Genomic DNA, 25,562 nt, shown 5'->3' on the forward strand with positions numbered 1-25,562 from the left:
ATGCCTTTTCCATCATGAGGCACGGCAGTAGTTGTGGAACTGTTCTTCTGTGAAGGCTGTAGAGAATCCTATGATCATCTGCAAGACTTGTCTAATGGATTATATGTCAGAAAATTTATCATGTATTCTAAAATATGCACTTTTGGATATAGTTAACATCTGTTTTGTCTGAAATCTACATTCACTAAATGCATGTGATAATTTGAATATTTTTTAAAGGTACTTCAGACCCTGAGATTGGCTCAGTTGATCAGAGCATGGTGATAAAAACACCAAGCTTGTGGGTTCAATCCCTCACGATCCCTTTATTTATGATTTGATTTTATTTTATGATTCTTGTGGGTCTCTTCAAATTCAGAATATTGGGTGTAACTATAGTTTTATTAAAAATATCTCAGTAGTAACATTCTGTACAGTATTGTGCCAGAATTGTAGTAAGAATAACAATTCACATTTTCATAGTTTCTTTTATCCTATGGGATGTCTGAATTGTTTACAAGTATTAACACTATTTGGTTTAGTGGCTGTTTATTTTTGTTTATAAAGAACCTAATCACATGTTTACATTACCTTGCATTAATTTTGTGCTTTGAAATTTCTGCTTGCCTTGCTATTGCTAAAAATAACCTGTATAGTTTGATTTAGTTTTGTTGCTGTTTGCCACAAGTAACTATTGTAAAATTAGTTTAAATCAAATACTTCCAATTACACAATATCTCTTGGTTTATGATTTATTTCCGTGCTACCAGGAGCAGCAGTGGCAAGAGCAGTTCTTGCAGCATGCCAAGAAGACCAGGAGGATTGTGAGGTCTCTGGAGGCTGGGTGTCTGCATGGCCAATTCACACCACAGGAAGCTGCATGGAAATGGCCCTTGGGGAGTGCAAATGACCAGGAATCACATGACCAGGTTGTACAAAAACAGAGAAATGCCTGGGAGGACTGGCATGGAATTTCACTGTGCAGTTGGTGCCAGGAGGAGAGTGTGCTCTGACAGCTACCAGTCTGAGCCCTGCTCTGCTCCTCCACAGCTGTAGGCTGCAGCCCTGACAGTCATCCCAGCCATCTACTGCCTGCACAAGTCCACCCAGCTGCTTGAGGATTCCAGGGAAGTAGGAGGGCTGATTAGGCAGTGCTTTGACATCTTTGGAAATATAATGACAGAGAAAAAGCAAGGGCTGTGCTCTGCAGCAGCCTGGAGCCATCTGCTGGGACAGCTGGGAGCAATTGGAAGTTACCAACAAGACAAAGCTTCCTGTCAGGGAAGCTGCTGCCCCTGTGGAGCACTGCACACTACTCCATGGTCGGAGGGAGAGGGGAGTGCCAGCTCCAGCTGTGCAAAGCCCTCAAGGGGGAGTCACTCAGGCTGGAGCTGAAAGAGACCATACCTGCTGCACATACCAAGAGATTAGAAAAGAAGCAGAGAGTGTAGCTGTGGGTGAGTTTCTGCTGAGGCACCTATCTGATGGGCTTATATACAGTCAACAGAAGTTTACTGCTTGGACAGGAGCTGAAATCTGGGGTGTCACAGAGAGACTGCCACCACATGTTAAAAGCACAGACTATGATCACCTAATGCTTTTCCATGTGGACACCAATGGCACAGTGAAAAAACAACCCAGGAAAGTTCAAGGAGAACTTCAGAGCCCTGGTAGCACAAGTGAAGAGGATGGGGCCCAAATAGTCTTATCTTGCCAGTCAGAGACAGAGGTGTGGGCAGAAGTGGACACGTCATGCAAGTCAACACCTGGCTTTGTGGCTGGTGTCATCACCAGGGCATTGGCTTCTATGATAGTGGAACATTTTTTTTTTATGAATACAAATTACTAAGGAGAGATGGGATACCCCTATCTCAAAGACCAGGTGAATCTTCACTGGAAAATTCATCGACAGTGAATTGCACTATGCACTAATGAATTGGGGAGTGCGTTGCAAAGTCACAACCCTTGTGTACTCACAAGCAACGGAATGGAAGAACACACCTACAGCAGTGACACACAGCCCCAAACACTCCAAATAGGTTCCATGAAAAAGACGAGAGTCAACAGTCCAACCAATTGCATCTCTATACCAATGCATACAATATGGGTAACAAAAAAGAAGAGCTGGAAGACACAATGGAGCTGGAAATCTTTTATCTGATCACTATCGATGAAACCTGGTTGGATGAAATCACATGACTGGAATGCTGCAATTGATGGTTATAAAATGTTCTTGAGGAACAGAGGTAGAGGGACTTGCTTTCTACCTAAACAGATGGATTGATTGCACAGATCTTTCTTTGAAAAGCAGTAATGCACAGGTCAGGGGCTTATAGTAAAAATCAGAGATCATGACAACAAAGGAAATCTTGTGACTGGTATTTAACAAAGAGTACCTGATCAAGGGGAGGATGTCAATGAAATGTTCTCACTTCAACTACAGGAAGCATCATGCCTGCAGGACCTGCTCCTGATAGAGTATTTCAGCCCCCCTGACATCTGCAGAAAAAGTAGCACAGCAATCTGCAAGCGGTTCTGGTAACTTTAGGAATGCTTGGAGGACAACTTTCTAATCCAGGTGATAGTAAGCCTAGCCAGAGGAGATGCATTAAATCTGTTGCTCACCAATACAGATGAACTTATTGGAAAGGCCAAGATTGGTGGTATCTTGAGCTACAGTGATCATGCTCTTATGGAACTCATGATCTCAAGGGATATAGATTAGTAATATCTAAAGCAAATAGTAAAGATCCTGAAATTTGTAAAAGTGAAATGTCAGTCTTCTAAAGGATCTGGTAGATGGGAACCCTGGGAAACTGCCTCCAGGGATAAAGACATTTTTATTAGAACTCAAGAAGTATCAATTCCTATGCATAAGAAGTCAGGCAAAGAAGGCAAGAGATGAGCATAACTGAGTAAGGACCTTCTAGCCCAACTGAAACACAAGAGGGAAATACATAGGCACTGGAAGCAGGGACACACATTCCAGAAAGAATGTAGAGACAGTGCTCAAGAACGTAGGGATGGGATTCAGGAAAGCAAAGGCATAGCTGGATCTAAATTTGTCAAGTTATATGTAGAAAAAGAGCTTCTACAGATATGTTAGTCAGAAAGGAAAGACGAAAGAGAACAGCCCCCCACTCACCAATAAATGAGGCAGAGGATCTAGTGGCAATGGACATGGGGAGGCTAAGGTATTTTAGAACATTTTCCTCAATTTTAGCCAGAAACTGTTCTTCCCATGTCTCTTGAGTCCCTGGATCTCAAGGCAGAGGGTTCCTGGAACCCAGTGTACCTGACAGTACACAAATCCAGAGGACCTGGTTAGATGCATTCTAGGATCCTGAGGCACTTGTCCAATGTGGTCTCAAAGCCAGTATCCACCATACTTGAATCATGATCAGGTGAAGTAACCTGTGGCTGGAAAAAGGGAAATATCACGCTGATATTTAAAAAGGATAAAAAAGAAGGACCCTGGAACTACTGATCAGTCAGCCTCACCTCTGTACCCAGTAAGATCACAGACGAGCTCCTCCTAGAAGCTGTGTCAAGGCATATAAATGACAGGAAGTGAATAGAGATGGCCAATATGTCTCCACCAAGGACAAATGGTGCTTGACTAATCTAGTGGCTTTCTGCAAAAGAGAAACTATGTTGATGAATAAGTTAGGAGCAGTTGTTGTCATCTACCTTAATTTCTGTAAGGCTTTTCACATGATCCCACATAACATTTTGTTGCTAAATTGTAGAGATATGGGGTTAATGGACATACTATTCAATGGATAAGAAATTGAATCAAAATCAAAAGTCTTAATCAAAAGTGTTGCAATCAACAACTCGGTATCCAAATGGAGATCGGTACAGAAGAGATGTCTCTCAGAAGACTGTACCAGGACTTGTACTGTTCAATATCTTTATTAAGGAAAATGGGAAAATGGTTTAAAATTGAGAAAGTGTAGGTTTAGATTGGATATACAGAAGAAAGTATTTGCTATGAGGGGTGAGATGCTGGAACAGGTTGCCCAGAGAAGTTGCAAATGGCCCATGACCTCACCTAATGAAAGATGTCCCTCCTCACACCAGGGGATTTGGAAGTAGGTTATCTCCTTAATTTGCTTTCCACCCAGCCCATTCTATGATTATGAGTTTCCATGGTTCTGTGTTAAAAGAACATAATAGCTAATATTTCTAGGAAACACCAGTATACACTGTGCTTCAATAAACTATTAGCAAGAAGTTCCTGGGCCTTAAACAGGAACTCTAGGTTTTTGCTGAATCTCAGCACAATCTGTGATTCTGTGATATTGTGTTTTAATGTTGATACTACTGCTGTTGAAACAGCAGCCTTTCACAACTGACTCTCATGGGAAGAAAATTGCATGTATAATTGCATGAAAATTTAAGTAAAAGAGGATCTGGAGCAGCACAATCTCTATGACACTGATTTCCACCTGCGCCCTTAATACTGAAGACTACTTTCTGTTCCCACTTGGTCCACTTTTGCTTGTCTTAAATGTTAAGAGAACTCCCGAGATTTTAATATTTGACTAATTTAGATGACTGGTCTTTAGCTGCTGCATGAGACTTTTGGTCTTGTCTTTCTTCTACCACTGTGGAATAGTTCAAATCTATCAGACATACAAAGAATATGCCATTTTATTCTGTAATGAAGTTTATGTCACTTAAAATGCTCTGCTGGGATTGCTTAAATTGGAGAGATGCACTCTACCATTTATGATCTTATCTATGTGGTTTAGAAGGAAAATGTCCATGCTGTGGTAAAGGAGGAAAGGAAGCTCCCTACAAATTACGACCCTATAGTGGTGACTCACAAGAGTAGTACTATGTATACTCTGTCCTTTGGGAGTCTCAGGGATTGATTGTACAGTTTCCACAGGAGGAAGATAATCTTGTGTATTCCCACACTATCCTACTCCTGCACATCTGAACTGTAAAGATTTTTACCTTTGCTATTCTCACTCAGATCTTTAGGTATTCATCAAGGACTCACATACTTCCAAACACTAAAAGCTGCTGTCCTCTTTCCTACCATTCACAAGTCTTACAGTCTGACAAAAGTGAACAATAGTATACAAACCAAAAATCTAAACCCGTGGCAGCCCTTTGGGCTACCAATATAGTCCTTAGCTGTTGGGCTGTTCCTTCTATAGCTTATGTAAGGATGGAAGATTGACAAGGCCACCTATGACTAAAATCATTATATATAGTCTATTTGTTGGCAAAATGTTACAACTTATATGCTACAATTTTGAAATATATTCAATATTTTAATAATGTACAGCACAAATTATACTAAACTCTAGTATGACTTTCACTAACCTTCCTGCTGAGAATTCCTTATAATGAATGTCACAAGCTGTTCAAACAAATTCTTTAAAGAGATCATCTTTGACAGGACCAATTTGTTAACTTAAGATGTGATGTAACACTTTGTTCTGCTGGCTGGATTCTTCTTCATTTTCTTCTCACTGAAATAATTCTTCCTTCAGAAACACATCATTATAGTCTACACATTTACCTTAATGTGGAAAAGAAACACATCTGGAAACAACTTATCTGTTAGATATTTACTTTTCAGATGGTCCAGGGTATTTGTTGTATGGGGTTAATGGGCATAAAAGTGAAATTTGTAAAAGTGAAATTTCTGTTCATGAGAGTATCTTTCAGAAATGTCAGATTACAGTTTATTCAATAATTATTTTTTTTTACAAACAGTAAAAAAAATTACATTTTTTTACATGGATACAAAAAAAACAGAACAGGAGAGTTGCTTTTTAATTAAAAGTAGTTTTGAAAATCAATAATGGAAAGCAAAGATACATGAGCACAAAACCTTAGTTTTGCTACTAAACTGAGCCCTAGTACAGTTATTACATTTTACTATGTGTCCTGATAACAAAGTGGGATATTAGTTCTGCTTAGCCAAGGTATCTGATTAATAGATATGAATGGATAATGTCTTGATTTTCCATGTATTTAATAGCTGCTATTACAGGAAAGATTGGCTTGTTGTCAGCCAACAGCATTAGCTTTCCCTGAATTGTGGTTAAAGGTCATAAAACAGCACTTAGTTTGATTTATTTTATTAATCAAAGCCATATGTGTTTTATAAAGGTCTCATGATCTTGCATTTGATATCTGCAGTCTGATATGAATCCATCTCATCAGCCTTTAAAATTTTCAGCACCTTGAGGAAGTGTTCTTGGATATTGCTGGCATTCTCCTCAGAGAACACACTTTAAAGGTACCCTTGAAATTTTGCAAGTAGAAGCAAAGCTTATTTAATTTCTAATAAAAGAAAGAATTATAAGCAATCTGTAAGGCTTTGCAGAGACATGGTATTGACAGAAAGTTGGAGAATTTGGACCTAAAGGTCCACTATTATATATCAACCAACCAACAGTATCACTGCTTAAATTTCCATTGACGTATGCAGAACATTTTGTACCATTAAAGGGTTCAATTAAGTCCATTTTATTAAGATAAAAAGCATTTTTACTGAATTATAAAGAGCATAAAATTTGCCCTGTACTTTTGTCCTGTACTTTTCCCTAAAGTCACACTAATATATCTCAAAAAAAAAAAAAAAAGCAAGTAATTAAAAAAAAAAACTTCTGTTCCTTGACTTAAACACAGAGATAATTGAGCAATAAGCCTATGGTTAGATAATACTGCTGAGTCACAAAGCTTTTTTTTTGAAGAATGGAACAATAGTTGAAGTTCTGAATTCAATAGACAGCTGTTCTTAGAAAAGATAAATTTACATGACATAACAGGAATTTAAAACAAAACCCCCAGAACTTACAGAAAGGAAGAAATAATTACCTCTAGCCTGTTATCTGAGAGGAAATCTTCGATATGAGAATTAATAATTTTTAACATTCTTTTGCCCTTCGCAATAGTGATATCTGTAGTTTTTACTTCAGTCTTAAATGCAAAATACTAATTCAATCATGGTGATCTAGGAGAACATCCTAAATGGAATATGGGTAAGCAAGAATTGTAAATCTGATTTTGCAATTTCATTTCTTAAACAAGAACACTGTATATTTATGGAGTTCTCAGATTTAAATGAAGTTATGCATGGATTGAATGGTTTCCTTTAGAGAAATCTGTGGAACTGGAGTTTGCAGTAAGGAAAAAAAATAGGAATTACCAGCTGCAGCATGAGAGAATAATGAGTGTATCTACTAAAATATTTCATTTCTAATATTAAGGTAATAATACATTTCAAAACATTGAATGTTAATTACCTAATACATAGCACTGAGAGAAAATAATAGTTACAGAAGTGTTAATAGTCTAAAAATATTAACTATATTTCAATTCTCACTCAGAAAACAGTCAGGAACCATTTAAACAATTATGTTATATTTTAACCCTTGTTTACAAAAACAGGCAGTAGCATACATTTAACTAACATTTTAACATTTTATGATTTTCTAACAAAGATGTTAGAAGCTGAACAGTTATTTTGTGAAGGGGAAAAATTGAATATTGTGCAAATTGCATTGCAAATATCAACAGTATGCAAAGTATTATATTCAGTGCTAATAACAATAGTGTTAGTGCAATTTCCAAGCCACCTGCTCAGAAAATGGTTTGCTACATGATGTCAGTTATGTCACTTTTAGTTTCAGTAGTTAGTCAGACAAAAGGCAAAGAAGAAAAGCAATTTCCTTTACAAAGTTTGAATTTGTAAGTGGTTTTGTTTCCAGAAGCTAAGTAGAGCTGACAGAAGGAATCAACTATCTGAGTTCTAAGAAATTTGTTGCCTAAATAATGACATTACATTTTAGAGCAATACGTTCCCTTCTATGAGACTATAATTTCTCTAGACAGAGGAAACTTATTGATCCTTTTGAATGTGTTCAGTCTTATCTAACTACTCACTTGTTTGACCCACATCGATGTAAGCAGTCTGTAAAAATTTTGACACTTTCTCAAGTTTTACATTCAAATTTATCATAAATTTTATCAATATAAAAAAATGAATACAGAGGTGTGAGGAAGAGATTATGTGAAAAGATTAAAAGATTCGCTTTAAATTAGTCATTGCTGTAGAATGCTACAGTGCCAGGACAACGACTAGGATGGGAGTAAATGAAAGGAGGGGAAAAAGCAAACTCAAGCATATCAACACAAAATGTACTGGGTTTGACTAGGATGCAGTTAGTTTTCTTTACATCTATCCCTATGGTGCTGTTTAGATTGGTAAGAAAAATGCACAATGTTTTCTCTATTGCTGAGCAGCCCTTGCCCAGTGTCCAGGCTGTCTGCTGCTCCCTCCACCCCTCAGCAACAGGGCTTGGAGTGAGCAAGAACCTGGGAGTGGACACAGATGGGACCGCTGACCAAAACTGACCAGAGATACCCTGTGCCACGTAATATCATGTTCAGAAATTAAAATCTGTTTTTGTATTTCAAAAGAGAGCCACTGCATGAGGACTGGATGGACATTGGTCTGATCATGGTGACTGAATTTTTTGTGTCCCTTGTTGGGGGAATTCTTCCTCACTTACTAAACTATCCTTTTCTTGACCCATGAGTTTTCTTGCTTTTTGGTGTCTTAATACTCTCCCCCATTTGAAAGGAGAATGGAGGGTTGTGGTGTACAAGTGACTCAGTGGAGACTTAGATTAGCCACCTGGAGTTAACTCAAAACACCAAAGTAAGAGCAACTGCAAAGCAAGAATAGGCAACCATCAATATATTTTTTTCTTCTCTATATTTTAAAAAGGGATGGAAGTCAATGAAAGACAACCACACCTGAGTCCCAGAGCTATTACTCAGCAACTATCCATGAAGTTAGATCTAACCCTTTAGTTTAAAGACTGAAGGACTTGTCTGCCAATATAGGGCAACATTATAGATTACATTTTAAAAATGTGGATGTGATGGAGATTGGATTCCTGACAATTTCATTATGCTTAATTCCATTGACAGATAATTTTAAAGCCATGGTTTCAATTACCAAATCTATATCACCAAAAAAGAAAAAGGAACACGCTTCAACTTTGGGATACTGGTTATTCATACTACTTAAATTATTACTGTATTGGTTTTACTTCGGCTGCTTGCAAAGCTTTTATCACCAGAAACAAGTTCCTTCTCCTTTGTCAGGTTCTAGCTTTGCTGTATCACTTATTAAACTACCTGCCAACTTGTATGAGATAGACCCATTACAGAGATCCTAGATCCCATATCTCAGTATCACTGCCCCCTTTTTCTCAGGTTCCCAGTTGGTCTATGATGTGTCCGGTTCTGTTTTTATTAATTCAGGTGGTTAAAAATTTCACTGTTCATACTGTTTACTGATTGATTCAATTGTGTTAGTGATTTGTAAAAGAGAATAATATTCTTCCACCTTAAATGCCAGTTTTCAGTAACAGAATAAAAGTGGTTTCTCACAAGAAATCAAGAGCTGAGTACTTTGAATAATAATATATTATTATGATGATAATTTCAAGTGGTTGTTTACCTAAGGGTTTGTTTGAATTTATATCCTCTTGAAAATTCTTTTTGTAGAACGTGGAGAGTGTTTTGTGGTAAGTGCTTCTTTTTATGTATAGAAGTATTTAGCACAACCAGCAGGAAATTGCTAGTAAAGGGCCTATCAGACCTAGATCAGACTTGACCCACTCAAGTTTTGATAGATGTGAACTCTATTTGCAAGCCTAGTGACTGTGCTTACAATGAACAGAAAGCAGAAACTGATTTCTCAGATGCCCTGATACCCATGTGGTTTGGGAATGCCTGAAATATGAACGACCCTTGCAAAAATCTTTATTTTACTGAATTTGAGAAGAAAGTAGCTGTCTGTAGCCCTACAAATCTCCTGTGCAACTGCATAATTTCTCATTCTCTTGTGCTGAACCTGGTCTACCATGTACAATAATTTAATATTGACTTGGAGTATGGACTTTTATGATTTCACATGATTGCATAATCACAATTGAATTGCAGCATTTGCCTGCCCTGGTGAATATTTATTTAGGTTATGTAATATGGAGTAACATCACCTGGAAAGGCTCAGAACAAACTGCTCCAGAAAGGCCTATGAAGTGATGGTTAGGGCACACTTGCTACAAAAGACTGCATTTCAAAGTCCTCCTTTAATTTAGATAGAATCAGATACACGTGGAAATGACTCTAGAATGAACATGAAAACAAACAAGTCTCACACCAAACAACTGGAATTCAGTAACCAGGGGGTAACATGAGTAACCAGATGGGGTGTGAATGACATATCCTTAGAAAGAAGAATGGGTGAAAGGATTGTCAAATGAGGAAATCTGGAAATATCCAAGTTATTTAATTTATTTATTGTCTTTGGGAATCTGCTTGTAAAGTAGATGGAGAACAGTATAATTGCAAGCACATAGAACATTTTATTGGTGGAAAGTCAAATTTGCTACAATAAAATGCAAAAATCATTATATGTATATGGGTTGGAAGTATTCAGAAGTGATGAAGTGATTAGGAAAATTGTCCGGGAACATTCAAGTTCAAATCCTCAATCTAAAACTGAAAGAAGCATTATTTAAACTTCTGCCTCCTATATCCAAGGTGAATAGAACCAACATGTTTACTAGCCATGCTGAATTTGCTTATGTTCTTTTATTTCCTTATGACTGTTTGATGCATGTTATTTCTGACACATTTTTTTGCATATGTTTATGCTTTTATTCATCCAGTGCTGTGTCTGCAAAATCATTAGTCTCTCTCTAATACTGATGTAATATGTAAAATACCAGATATAATTATTAACTTATCTTCTTCATGGAGTCAAAACTAGAGTAGATTTTAATATTGCAATTATATTTCAAATTGGTGAAACCTGAGGAAAGCAGGTTTATGAACTGTGCTACTTGCATTCTTTGATTCCACTACAAGATGTCAGCTTACGCTTCAATTCACAAACAAGCACAATGGAAATTGTTACATGGCCCTTTCTGCTTTCTTCCAATGTGGTCTGAATACCAATAAAATCACACAAGGTGAAATAGTAGTTTTGAAACCCTCAGAAGCAAAAGTATTAGCTTTGTGGTATTACAGATAAGTCTCCCTATTCATTTGCTTGCAATCTTCTATCAATTGAATTTCTTTACTCCAAAACCAGAGAAAATAAAATAATAAGGAAATTAAAAAAAAACAAAAACAAAAGAAAATAAATCTTTCATCTTACAATTTTTTAGAAGTTTAAAAAAAAATAAAACTTCATTCTCTTTCATTTCCACAGTAAAATATGTTGAGAAGATTCACACATTTTTCTTTTGGAAAAGTTGTCTTTTTTATTAAGGATACGCTTCTGGTTTTCTTCTGGCTCTTCCGTGGCAGTTTTGTAACTCAGGGAGGGTAACTGGACTGGGGGAGGACATACTGAAAACTTGCATTTGCTGCCTAACCAAGATTTATGAATGCAGGAGATTGACTCAGCATTAGAAGCAGGTTAGGAGATGCAGCTTTGAAATAAATCAAAAAATATCATTAGAGAGAGAGAAAAGAATAGCATAAAATATTTTTGTTATGTGCATTTTGTGAAAAGGCTTGTCAGTTATTTTCATTTTTACTGTAAGTGGAAAGCTGCAGGAGGGCAGATGGCTCAGGTTGATTCAACATCCTGTTCAAAAGAGGGCAGCCCAGGGTCTTGACAAGTTGCATTTTGGAAATCACTAGGGGGAGAGATTCCTCCACCTCTTTGTGCAGCCTTTTCCAGTGCCTGACCGCTTTCACAATGAATAATATACCCAAGTAGAATTTTTCATATTCATGAGTTTGGCTACTAGCCCTTGATTTTCTGTTGTACCCATCCAAGAAAAAAATCAGCTTCTGTCTTTACTGTATCTCCTTTTAAGTAATGAAAGACTGAAATTATATTCCTCCTTATCCTTGTTTTCTCCATGCTAAGCTGTTTCAACAGCCTTTCCTGATGTTCTTCAGCCTTTCTAATAATTCTGGTGATTTTCAACTAGATTCTGTTTATTGATATATCTCTTTTACCTGGTGTTCAAAACCAGACACAGTACTCCAGATACACTTATTGAATTCAAAATCAGTGGATGAAGAAGAATAACCATTTGCTTCAATCTGCTAGCTACACCCTCAGTCTGCTGATTACACTCTTGCTAATACAGCCCAGTAGGCATTTGGTCTTCATTGTTTTAAACATATCTTGATCCCAGGTCAGTTCTTAAAGACAGTCTGCTCCCAGCCTGGACTGATGATGAACATTCTGTATGCCAAGTAGAAGACTACTTTGTATTTATTGACCATTAGGAGATTTTTATTAGTTCATTTTTTCAGCTTGTTTATTCTTTCATCGCCAAGAACAGCCTAACTCTCAAGCATATCAACCATGGTTCCCAATTTGAAATAATACAAGAACCTGATATAGGGTGAATTGTCATTAAATCACTGTCAAAATTCCAGAGGATCATGGCTTGGTCACTAGGTACATTTTGACTCATTGGCCATTATGCTTTGGGTCTGATTGTCCAAATTTTTCACCCTGATTATACTTCAACCATCTAATCTTTAGTTTGGCTACCAGGATGTCATGGAAGACCTTGATATAATGTAGATAATTATGTAACATTGATATAATCAAGGTAAATGGGGTTCACTGCACTCCCTTCAGCCACAGAACTGGTCATTCATTTGGAAAAGGAAAACACAATTTACCCATATGAAATTGATGCTGACTACACCCAGTAACCTTGGGTTGGGGTTGTTTGGGTTTTTTTTTTTCCTTCATGTACCCCAAAAGAGCTTCAGGATATTGAGAGTGAGTATTCGCTCTATAATTCTGCCAGGTACTGAGGCTGACTCTTCTGTCAGCCTAAGAATAAATTTTGGATGTGCTTACCTTCTGGGGCCTCTAGGATAGGAAGTTAAGTAATTTTAATTTAGGTAACTAAATTTTAGTGTCTTTGTATACATGTCAGCTCAGCTTTGTATACATGTCATCTTTCTTACCATAGCCAATGGAGGATCCAGATACATAAAAGAATCTAGTGTCACTGGAGAAACCTTAGGATGCCTGAGGCAGACTCACTAAACTAGAAGATATGACCCATGACCTGCAGAACAATCATACTTTCCCACAAAAGTTGATGATCAGGGAAGATATTGCAAACAATCTCAGATGGAAATAAATACATGTGCTTAACAAATTGAATCATTCCATGGACAACAGTTACAAATCAGAATCACCCTCTTGGCTTCCACTATTGTTATTAACTTAATCTCTATGGCTTGTGATGGAAGCATAAGTTATGTTTTTAGCATAAATGAAAAGACTATCTATTGAACTAAATTTTACCACCCTTTGTCTGTACCTAGTTTTCACTTCCACAGCATTGATTAACAGGGTTAACATTTCTCCAAAGAGAAATGAATTGTAAAATATTAGGTTTCAAGTAGGTTGTAGAGCCTTGCTGCTTGTGTATTACAAAGGTGTGTATAAAATGGAAGATTTCCCCATGTTGAGGTTGATGGGAACTCAAATAGATATGAATTGCACAGAGAGATTTTCTCAGGTCTCTTTGTGCCAACAAATACTCCCAAACTCCTTGTTTTCTCAGTGAATGCACCTCCACTGTACAAAGAGTTTTTGCTAAGAACATTAGGAAATCAGTGAGGGTCACTTCACTGATAAATTGCATTACTAATTCACAGCTCTATGAAAAAGAAAAAAAAAAGTCTTCTGAAGCTTCCCATTTATTAATAACCTGTCTTATTTTTATTAATATTGTGTTATATTAATATTTTATTAATATTAATAATAACATATTAATAACATTAATAACTGTGTCATTTAGAGCATTTATGTTATTGTTTTGTTGTTAAGTGGGTTTTTTCCCCTTTTCCTTATCCTTCTTTATTTTGTTTGAAATCTATATCCTGGAATTTTAAAAATTATGTAAGTACATGTTAGACCTGTAGAATGTCCTTGAAAATGCAAGTGTGAAAAGTTATGTTTGGCAGAACTAAAGTACAACAGTCATTTCTGCATCTGGTACAGTATACCAAAGTTTGAAAAATGTCTAAGTCATTCTAGGACAATGGTTAATGTTACCAAATCCTGCATCTCATCTGTACAAATGTATAGTAAAAATAGATACTAATTGACTCAGTTCTGCCATAAATTTAATTGGGGTTATAACCATAACTAACCTACACTATACCACCTAGAGTATTCTTAATATTCAACCTACTTTCTCACAACAGATGACTATTGTGATATCTTGTACAACAGATGCCTATGGTAATAACTTGTACTATGCTACTTAGATAATTTCTATAAAACTCTTTTTCTTATAGCAACTAAGAATTTGCATTATGTTTTTATCTAATCAAAACAGGGATTAAAAAAATTCACCACTGTATAAAAACTCACTTTGTAAAGTGAAGTTCTGTTAGAAAAGAATAGTAATTTCTATCCTGAATAAACTAAAGTCCTAGATTTACTCTGAAGAAAAAAGGAACAAGATGATTTGCAATTTGATAAGAAAAAATATCAAGGAAACAGTAACATGAAAATTATTTGGAAACTTCATTTCAGAGACAAGAACTTGAACAGTTTTTGAAATCCTAGCAATTCACTGAGACAAAGTAAAATGTCACTGAAAAATAACAAAAAAAAAAATTAATTTTTCTGGATGCTAGCTTTTATGATTTTGCTCATTGCTAAAGAAGAAGGAATTCTGAAAGCAAGCAAAATTAGCAATGCTTATGGATTAAGAAAGGGAGTGGAGGAAAGGAAAAAGAAGTATATTTCTGAATCATGCAAAATGTTCAGTGTTTTTGTTGATCTGGTTCTGATAGCAAAATATGAAATACCAGTTCTGTGATAATTAGCTGCTAAACAGAAAACTTCTTTCCATTTCATTTTAAAGATGATACAGTGTGAATAGATCTACATATCACAAGTGATCTCTCTGAATTTAATAGGCCTCCTTGTGCAAATAATGTTCTCTGTGGCAGACTAAGTATCAGAATTTTGTTTTCAAGATCTGGCTCTGCTTGGTTCAGTCCTACAGATGAATATAATTCCATCTTTTCAAATCTGCATTTAATTGCTTTAGGAGCAAGAAAAGAGAGGAAAGAAGATTTGTTCTTAGCATGAAACAAACATATTTCGAGACTCTTATAACTGCCTTCTATCCAAATTGAAATGAGACACTATGAAAATGACAGAATTAATTTTTATCCTCTGCTAATCTCAAATAGATACAAACTGAGAACTGAACAATATGTTGTCTCTCTTCTTCACAGTTCAAAAATACAGCACTGATGATGAACTGAAATCCCAGGCCATACTGAAGAACATTTGAATCCAAAATTAGATGTTTCTTCAAAAATGGAACATCAAATAAACTCTCAAACTATACATAGGCAGCAGGCATGATACTTCTGTCATGAATGACTCATTAGGAAGGAGTGGGTGAGTGGGGGTAGTGGTGTGTGTGTGTTTGTATTTGTTATTGAATTGTGAACTACTGGCAGCGATTGCTAGCGGCCACTGTTTCCAAATTTAGGTATTAAATCTCTTGGGAAACAATTTTCCATGAGCACACAATTTCTAGAACCTTACTAAGTTTAATTTCTGGGATTTCCTTATCACATTATTGAAAACTGTATTTGGTTTCCATGACGAAGTTTTGGGAGTGGTGAGCCTACAGGGGTGGCTTCTGTGAGAAGCTGCTTCCTCCGTGTCTGGCAGAGCCAGTTCCTGGCAGCCACAAAGATACATAAGATGCTGGTCAAAGCGGGCTATTAGAAATAGTGTCACCTCTATGACAACAGATTTAAGAAGGAAAAAGAAAGATATTGCACAGATGTAATGATGGATGGGGAAAAGTGGGGTGATAATATGTGAGAGGAACAACTCTGCAGACACCAAGGTCAGTGCACAAGGAGTAGGAGGAGCTGCCTCTGGTGCTGGAGCTGAGATTTCTCTGCAGACCATGGTGAAGCAGATGTGCCCCTGCAGCCCTTGGCATGGGGATGCAGAGGTCCATCTACAACCCCTAGAGGAGCCTCACGCTGGAGCAGGTGTGTGCCTGAAAGAAGGCTGTGACACTGTGGGAGGGCTGTGCTGGAACAGGGGCCTGGCAGGGACCTGCAGACCCATGGGGAGAGGAGCCCGTGCTGCAGCAGGTTTTGTGGCAGAACTTGAGACCCCACAGAGGACCCAGTTTGGAGCAGGCTGTGCCTGAAGAGCTGCACTGTGTGCAAAAGGATCCACATTGGAGCAGTTCATGGAGAACTGTTGACTGTGGTATGGGCTCATGTTGGAGAAGCTAATGGAGAGCTGTCTCCCATGGGGGGGACCCCAAAGTGGAGCAAGACAACAACTCCTCTCCCTGAGCAGAGGTAGAAACGTGTGATGAACTGACCATAACCCCCATTCCCTGTTTCCCTGCACCACTGGGGGAGGAGGTAGGGCTGGGATGGAGGAAGGTTTGTTAAGGTCTTATTTTAATTCTCATTATTGTGCTTTGATTTTGTTAGTAGTAAATTAAATTAATTCTGATTCTAGCCTGTTTTACCAATACTTGGTGAGTCATCTCTCATGGTGCTTAACTCATGAACCCTTTGTTCCTCTGTCCAGCTGTGGAGGGAAGTGATAGAGAGGCTTTGGTGAGTGCCTGGCCTCCAACCAGCCTCAACCCACTACAAAAACACGTATGACATTGATGAAGCACTAAGATTCACCCACTAAATTACATGTAGAAAACTCTCCAGGTATAATGCAGTTTGAGACAGATAATTATTGTTCATACTTAGTAGTGTAAACTGTTGAAGGAAACTCTTGCCTCTTGTTTTCCAAGAAACTGCTTGTTTTCCAAGAAGCTTCTCAGATATCTCAGAAAATTTCATCAATCAAAATCATTCATCAAATCAAGTCAAATCAATCACATTTTAAAAAAATGTGTACATTCACTCAAACAATTCCATTACAATAAGATTCATTACTAATTCCAGTTATTTTAGGGGTTTTCTTCAAGTTTAATTAAGCTTGTGTTTCCACATTCCACTTTACTGTGAGCTGCATAGCTCACAGTGTTTTTAAAAATAATCTACATTTCATCAGTCTCGTTTCATATATAGTTAATAAGTAGAAAATCCTCTTCGGAAATTAGAGTACCCTTTTACATTATCTTTATAATTAACTCAGTATTGAATTAATAATGGAGACATAGTAAAACTTTAAATTGAAGCTTTGAAATACAGAATTACAAACAGCTAATCTAAAGAAGACTACAGATGAAAGAAATATGAGAAATAGGCCCGCTTCAGGAGAAAGTATCATGAAACTAAATCAGTGAATTTTTTGTGTGTGTGTTTAAAAATAATTTCTGAGCTATCAATATTTCTGAATTTGGGCTACAAATATATTGTGCTACACTTGCAAGTTGTATTGCCTAAGAAATTATGAATATTCTAATTTCACATGTAACCTGATTCTGCTCCAAGGGAGCAGATGAAATGATAGTGTCCCATTAGAGGCATCTTCTAATACTTTTTATTCTGACAGAATAAAGGTTTAATCTCCAGGTAGTCTCAGCAAGTCTGAGAGTGTTTCAAACAGCCCACTCAAACAGCAATAATGGCAAGTTCTTGGAGCCCTTTCTGACTCTCATATATGGATATGGATTTTGCTCCAGCTGAATTCAGTGCCTCAGTCTGGAGAAAGAGGAAATTATATATTTCCTGGGTTTCTTGCTGCACAGATGTGGATCATGACAGCAGTGGCATGTATCCGTACAGATGAATGTAAGCCTCATTCCTCTAAATAAATGTCTTACCAATCCTGTCCTTACCTCTACTTTTGCTATAGTGGAACTCTTAATGACCCAAAACATCAGAATCAGATAATTTTTCCAGATGGCTTTCCTAATACTGAATAATATAAATTATTACTTTTATAATTTTTTTCCTAGTAACATTTACAATATTGGCACCAATCCTGAGAAAATAACATTTTATTCTACAACAATGAAATGAAAATGTAAAAATGAAATTTTTACAACAAACCATTTCTTAACTTTTGTTTGCCAATACTGCAATACTTGTATTACTAAGATGTCATCTATGTTTTGAATGATTATGTTCAAATTTTTTTTTCTTTTCCTGTATGTCAATAAAGCTGGAAGAATTTTCAGATCTTGTCTAGATAGAATGCTAATCCGAGCTTTAAAAGGAATTCTATAACATAAGAGGAAAACCTACAACATATCCAGAGAGAATTAATTCACTTCTTTCTAACAGAACAAACAAATCTCTGCATGAATAAAAATGTATTATATTTCTAAATGAAATGTCAAAATCCAGACCCACAACTTATCAAAACCAATTCCTCAGAAAAACTCGATTGTGAATGTAAATTGCATGCACAGTAGCAACATTTTTCAAATCTACATCATCACCTATTTCTTCTTAATGCATATCAGTCTTATTTTTTTTTCTCTTGCCAAGTGAAAGGATTGTATAAACTTTACAAATGAAAGGGAAGAATTTAAAAGTGAAAGGAAAGCATAATTTGAATGCAAATGAGAGAATTTAAACACATTTGTGAGGGATGCCTCTGATACTTGAAAGACTTTACAAAATGAGATTTAAGTTGATACTAACAGTGTGTGACTGGAATTTAAAGGTTTAAGGATGTTCATTTGCCATTGATAGGACATCAGAAATAGGCCCAGAAAAAACTGCCTGAAGACTTAGGGTTTCAATTATGATTACCAATAGTAACTCCTATTATAACTGCTGTAGCTGTTATGAGAGACCCTAAAATTATGACTCAGTAAGAAAACTAAAACATTAGATTATTTTAGAATTAACTTTACAGAGACTGCCAGAAATCAAACATCATCCCAATTGGGTTTTACACCTAGGTCCCTTGATAGTTCTTTCTTGAGTCATGGTGCCTTCCATAGAATCTTCTAACTCTTTGAGTAATATTTTACAATGCAAAAATGCCTAAAAGTTTCTCAAGGTCCTGTTCTTTTATGAATAGTTCCACTTGCAGAGGCCTTATTACCTCAGACAAGAGTCCATTGTTGAGGGAAGAACGGGGTCAGATAGAGGAGAATGCTCTGTACACTCTCATCTAGTTTAGCCTCACTTAGGTTAAGACCTAATGTGCCTGTGATGAGGCAGAAGTTGTCGTAAACTCCGTCTGTTTTCACAGGGAAGAGAGAGATATCTTCTCCTCATCTTGGATTGCTGAACCCTCAGTTACCAGGAGACTACACAGAGGCCATGGGAGAAATTTTCCTATCAGGATCCTAAATATCAACCTGTTCCAGTTTTCGTTATTTCACATTGTATGTGTACACAAATAAACATTATTTTTGGATTATTTATGATAATTATTCCAGTACAAGGGAAATCTGAAGAAAGAGAAACGGGACATTCTGTTCACCTGACTGCCAAGTGAAAGGTACTTTGCATACCCCAAGATACTCATGGGACATAAATTGAAACTCAGATGCTTCTTGCAAAGGGATGATTTAAACCTGCTATAATAAAACTGGAAAAGTAAATAGGAGCAGAAGAAATATAAGGTACAATGAAAGTTGAGTGGGTTAAAATGTCAAGCATAAGAGACAATTTTTTATGTTTTATACTTGTTCTCCAAACTGAAACAAATCCTACCAGACAGATATAAAATGCCTTGTCTGAAAAAAAGTTTTGTGTGATATAATTTTATAAATATACCTACAAATGTCACTGCAGTCATTATTTTCCCATTAATTTGGTAGTGTCCAGCCATTATTAGAGAGTTACTGTACTGTAATTCATCTTTTTTTTTTTTTAATTCTACTTTCACAATTATTTTATTTAAGTTCCACTGCAGACTGGGCTTTACTCCTTCATAAAAAAACCCAGAATTTCAAGAAACCACAAAGTGGACCAGAGAATGGCATAATTCTGGGAAATGTGCTACATACAGGTTCAAATTCTGAAGTTGATAAATGCTTTATGTGATGGAATTATTGAGAGAATTAAATATATGTAATATAATGTGTTGGTATTAGTGTAGTACAAAACAATATTTCTTTCAGAAGGAGATCTGGAAAGCTCCTATAAAAGCTAGAGCTTCATTTTGACAGGAAAGAAATTACTTAGATTGAACAGCATATAGTGTGTTCTGGTTTGAAAATCCACCTAATTTCTTTTGAAGCCATAGAACTGATATTCATATTGGGAGTGATAATGCTGAAAAGAATAAAGGTAGAGGCGCTGCTGTATCATACTCAGTGCAATATTGTCAATAAAAATTTTCTCATGGAAAAACTCCTTGAAACAGGCACATGCCTTAACTTTTATGAACACAATAAATTTTGCCTTACCTTCCTTGGTTTCTTTTTTTTTTTTTTTACCAAAAAAGTTGCATGTATTCTACTTTTTGCTTACTTCAGTGGACAATAATGAATACTAGAATACTAGATGCAAGATACAAAATGCCCATTATATTTTTGGGCATCACATTAGCATTTAAAGAGATTCCTTCTAGATACTTGGCAAAGTTTAGTTTATTCTTCAGGTAATTTATAGTTTCAAGAACAAAGAGACCCTTTTGAAAATTGAAAAAGAAATATATTGTTCCTGTATAAGCCCTAGTACTGGAATCAGTGCAGTAAATTGTTAAGGGTCCTCATAATATAGTTAAGGCTTGTTCATTTTAGCTTGCATCTGAAGTGCTTTGCTAAAATGACTGTATAGAGAGAGCAGAACAGACGTAGACAAACATATAGATTTAATATTTCTCCTTTTCTCATAGAACACTTAAATGCATACCATTTTCTTTTAAGAAGTTTCTAACCCTGATAAATGGAATTACAGAAAAGAAAAATATTGCAGGAAATAAACAAAGTATAAAATGAAAAAACATATTGTAGGAAAACAATATCTTCCTTGAAAATGCTAGCATCTAAAAAAAATCCTAAGAGTAGACAAGTTGCATAGCTTAGTTCTTATGCTATTTTGGATTTGCTTAAATATAATAAATTTTTACATTAAAAAGGTGTTACAGCAAAACAATTGCATGACAATATATACTTGTGTGTTGGGTTAACCCTGGCTGGATGCCAGGTGCTCACCAAAGCCTCTCAGTCATTCCCCTGTCTCAACTGGACAGAGAGAGAAAATTAGGACAAATGGCTTGTAGGTCAAGAAAAGGACAGGAGGAGATCACTCTCACAAGTTATCATCACAGGCAAAATAGACTTAACTTGGGGAAAAATTAATATAATTCATTGTCAATCAAATCAGAGTAGAGTAATAAGAAATAAAGCCAAATTTGTACACTTTCCCCCATCTTTCTGGTCTTTCTGGATTCAACTTTACTCCCAACTTTCTCTATTTTTTCCCCCACATGATGCAGAAGGATGGGGAACAAAGGCTACAGTCAGATCATCTCTTGTCTCTGCTGCTTTTTCTCACTCAGGGGGAGGATTCCTCACACTCTTCCTCTGCTCCAGTGTGGTGTCCCTCCCACAGGAGGCAATGCTCCATGAACTTGTCCAACGTAGGTTCATCCCATAGGCTACACTTCCACAAACTGCTCCAGCATGGATCCCTTACTTGTGTTCTTTCTACAGGATGCCATCCTCCTCCGTGCAGACACTGCGGATCTCGGCGCCTGGAGAGATGGACAAACCCACAGGGTCACAGCCCCCTTCAGGTGCCACCACCTGCTCTGCCATGGGGTCCCCCAGGACTGCAGGGGCACAGCCTGTCACCCTGTGGTCTGCACCACGGGCTGTATAAATAGGAGAAATCTTGGTAAACTTCACTTTGTCCTTTTTATAATGTGCTGAGTTTTAGGAAGGCAAGCTGAGCTTTTGAAAGTGCTTTTTGAGTTGAATATTACTGAGTAAAATAGTTGAACATTTAAGAAATTTTTTTGAGTCTCACAAGAATTCTATTAACTAGGGTCTAGTGCATAACGAAAATAGTTTCCTCATTTTTTGCCTTCAGAGAGCTCATTTTTTAAATCCAAATATAATCTAAGTTGGAATAAAAACTGATGTGGTAACAACAATCTTATTAGACACAATCTTTAAATTTATAATTTTGATAGTAAAATGTTTTATTGTGGAAATTCAGCTTTTGGAACTTTGGAACATCTGAATTTAAGTTAGTGCTTTTAAACTGTACTGCAGAGACTATATGGTGTAAGAGAGGCAAGCTCCATTAAAGAAGAGACAAAAGTTAGGTTCATGGTACTAGGGGCTCAGTGTGACATTTATCTAATGAAGCTTCAGACGTCTTCCGGAGAGACATCTGTGCTTGCTGTCATCATAGGATCTACCTCCATATGTCCAATGGAAAGGAACCAACACTTTTATGCTCTTACAACCTATTTGTAATTACTTCTTTAGTGACATGAATCATACATGTTTTCTTCAGAACCTAAAAAAGTTTTGTGAGGTATCTGAGATGTATTTCTGTATCTTGCAGTATTTTGGAGAGTGGAGGATCCTTTTTGGAAGATATATAAATCCTTCTTGTATAAGTATTAATGACAAAGTCATCTGTAACTGAGAAAGAAATGGAACTGATAACTTATGCTGTTTCATGGGTAATGTCTATACAAGTAAAAAAATTGGTTCAGAACATGAGCTCATAACAGTCTGTGATTGTGGGCACTCTCTAAATTTTAGCACAGTTTTAGTCCATTGAATGGTTTGTGCCAAACAGTCTCCCAGACAATTGCTGCACTATCAAGGTAACTGCATGTTTCAGGGGCCATTCTCAGTTTGGATCTGGCCGCCCTCTTTTGAGGGGAAAAAAGTGCCTGATGATACACTATTTAACATGACCTTACTTGCCAGAGGGTTTCCATTGCATGGCTCAATTTCTACTGTAGGCATTTCCTTTCAGTCCATACATTATTGCAAGAGTAATGGCAAAGCAAAGACAAAATGGTTCCATTTCTTCTAAACCATTTTGGTACAGATCTTCCTAGGAACTTCTAGAAATCTAAGGTCTTGTGTAATGTCACATAAATTTTGCAATTTATTTTATACAATCTCTAACAATTTCATGGCATTTCTGTCTTGTATCTGAAGAGGAAATATGCACTTCTTTTGCAAGTGAAGCTCCTATAGACTCCACTGAGAATTCCACCAATGGATATCAAGAAGAATTAGTTCACTAGTGATTTCCTGTGACATAATTAAACTTTATATCATCAAAACCCTGTAGGTCTAAGCAACTTCTAACTCTAAAGCTGTAAGGAGACATGTAAACAACACCTCGGGAACATATTTAAAAGGGAATGGTGATTTTTCAGATACAGTCAAAAATGCAGCTGTAGCCTTTTTCTTTTTTTTTTCTCCCCCCCCCCCCCCCCCCCCCCCCCAACTAACAAAACACATCAAACAGCAAAGGAGAAAGATAGAAGAGGAAAAAAATTTCAATGATTTTGGAAATGACAAATATTTTTTCCCATGAGGAAGGAAGGAAAATATTGTGAGAATGGAAATTTCTCTAGCTGGAGGTGTAAACCCCAAAACTAATAACAATTTTTTTTTTATCATGCATGCAGATACAGACAAAATGAAGTGATATTTTAAAAGAGAATGAAAAATTAATATATGCTGTTTAAATTGTTAAGCAAATGTTACATTATTTTATGAAATTTTATGTTTTGCACATTACTAGAAGTGAAATATACTATAAAGAAGTAAAGAAAATATACCAGCAAAAAATATGGCCCATCCTGATGTTGGCTAACTGCCTGAAACCATGATTTGCATCCAAGGAAATCTAAACTGCATAAGCTAGCTCTGCAATTGACCGTGTCATTCCCTACATTGCTTTTATTATTACATAAAATATATCAGAATCTCAGTGAGAAGTGTTTCATTTGAGAATTGACAGTCTTCTACCTTAACATAAAATCAGCCAGTACACAGACATCAAGGTGGTGTTGCAGTAAGTGGTGTTGCAGTAGAGAAACTGTGTTCAGAAAGGCAAATTTACTAAGCAAAGAAGAGGAGAAGGAGCACAAAAATGTCTGAATCCTCACAATGAAATAGATCTCAGCAAGATCCAGCATGAACTTAATCCCCTTCTTTCTTTTGTATGCTTATTTCCTAGTGAAAATATTCTGACATATCTCTTCTGGAAGTGACATATATTGTTTAATTTCCAAAATAAATTAATGGTCAATGTGAAGGTATATATTCTTTCATTTCAGTAGTACTCTGTAGTTTAAGCACACTTCCTCTGTCTTTTGTGCCATACCCCATGTTGACACATTTACATTTTTTTCTTGAGATTACTAAAACAATAATGAATATTCTTGAGGTGGGTTAACCTAGGCCAGCTGCGTGACATCCATCCAGCTGTTCTCTGACTTCCCTTCCTCAACAGGACAGAGGAAGAAAATAAGATGAAAAAGCTCATGGGTTGAGATAAAGGCAAGGAAATAATTTGTCAATTACTCTCACAGGCATAACTGAGTCAGAAAAAAATGAAAACACCTTACACCTACCCATGTCCCTTTTAATCAGTCTCAACTGATATAATTCCCATTTTCTCTACTACCTTCCCTTCTAGCCCCTGACAGTATAAGGGAGAAAGAATGGAGAGTGGCAGCCAGCTTATAACAATTGTCTGCTACTTCTTCCTCCTCACACTTCTTCCCTGCTCCAGCTTTCCATGGCTTTCCATGGTCAGGTGGCCTGTCAGGTATGTGTTTGTTTAGCTGGACCTCAAATGCAGAATTGTTACAATGAGGCTTCTCTATATCCCAAATAAGCACAGGCATATAGCCTATCTGACTGGCACCTCTCCTACCACTCTTTGTAGGACCATGTATTAAAGGTTTCTCTCCTTTCAACTTTATTTTTATATTTTGATGTTTTGATACCCATATATATTTCCAGAGCCTCTATTAAGGATAACAGCAGAGTAATTCAATACTATATTTTTTGAAAGAAAAGGTGACTAAAAGATAGCTTTCAAGCCTTTTGAGTTTTGCCATTAGTGGTAAAGATTTTGCTTATAAGAAAACTGATGTTTGCATATGTACCATGTGGTCGCTTTTATCCCAAATCATATGGGCGTGATGTATTCTAGGGGGGTGGATCTGATTTAGTGCCAACAGAGCCAGGCTGAGAAGTCTGCAATCCGCTCCCCAATGCATTTGGCTCTTGAAGAAGTTATGAGCTCTGACAGAGTACCACAGTTTTCATCTATCCAATACTGGATAGATGAAAACTGCAGTGACCACGTGATGGTCTGCCTGAGCAAATGAGTCTTCGCAGAACTGATTGTGCCAAGATATCTGAGCTGTTTTTCTCTGGTGCCAAATCAAGTTTGACAGGGTTTATTAGCTTCAAGGTTATTACCATGATCAAGGTCATGATAACATAGCTATTTTGCTTTAGTTTTGATTCTTAGCTTGAGAATTGTGCCTGATCTAATAAATTCTGTAGAATTTTAAATTTCTTCAAAATGCCAGCTTGGCTGCCTGATCTGTTTTACATTGCTTTGTTATGGTCTGTTTTGAAGCTTGATAATTCACAAATTTT

At 36.6% G+C, this 25,562-nt stretch overlaps 1 long non-coding RNA gene across 1 annotated transcript; it reads left to right on the plus strand.

Moving 5' to 3' along the window:
• Positions 1–985: 985 nt before the first annotated feature.
• On the plus strand, positions 986–24,201 carry LOC135301825 (uncharacterized). Its single transcript, XR_010363561.1, has 3 exons — positions 986–4,073; positions 15,280–15,448; positions 21,618–24,201. It is a non-coding gene; the product is annotated as an uncharacterized LOC135301825 (long non-coding RNA).
• Positions 24,202–25,562: the final 1,361 nt, after the last annotated feature.

This window comes from Passer domesticus, chromosome 5 (genome assembly GCF_036417665.1).
Source record: "Passer domesticus isolate bPasDom1 chromosome 5, bPasDom1.hap1, whole genome shotgun sequence".
NCBI lineage: Eukaryota > Metazoa > Chordata > Aves > Passeriformes > Passeridae > Passer > Passer domesticus.